Source organism: Garra rufa, chromosome 13 (assembly GCF_049309525.1).
Source record: "Garra rufa chromosome 13, GarRuf1.0, whole genome shotgun sequence".
NCBI classification, from domain to species: Eukaryota; Metazoa; Chordata; class Actinopteri; order Cypriniformes; family Cyprinidae; genus Garra; species Garra rufa.
Genome location: NC_133373.1, coordinates 9,717,930 through 9,718,481, shown reverse-complemented (window position 1 = coordinate 9,718,481; position 552 = coordinate 9,717,930).

The window sequence follows — 552 nt, the reverse complement described above, 5'->3', positions numbered from 1 at the left end:
CCAGTTTTCACGACCAGATCTTCTCAAATACGTTACAATGTAAAGTAAAAAATAGGCGGGGTTTTGTGGCTCAGACGTTGTCTATTATTGGCCAGGTATTGTGTGTCTAAATAACAATTGTCAGATTAAAAATCTTCACTCTTTAATATAAATCCATCGGCTATTAAAGGTTATTAGTTTCATTATTCAATTGCAAATTATTGTTTAGAATGACGCTGAAGAATCGCATAGACACGTGGCACGCGTTACTTTTCTCCGCGATGGTTATGATGGACCATTCACCGTCGAATGTGATTACTGGATACGATTTTCAAATGTGATTTTCTACAAATTAATCTGCTGTGTTAGTCTGTTTGTTTCTCTGACAACACTCCTTGAAATTAGTTTGTTTAATATTTTATACTTTATGCTGAACAAATATCATCAATAACTTAAAATACATTCCGGAGGTTTGAATACGACTCAATGGACGATTGAACTTTCTGAGCCACCAACCGCCCCTCAGAGGTTTCTAATATGAAAGCTAATAGTAACATTTGTCATCTCATGGCT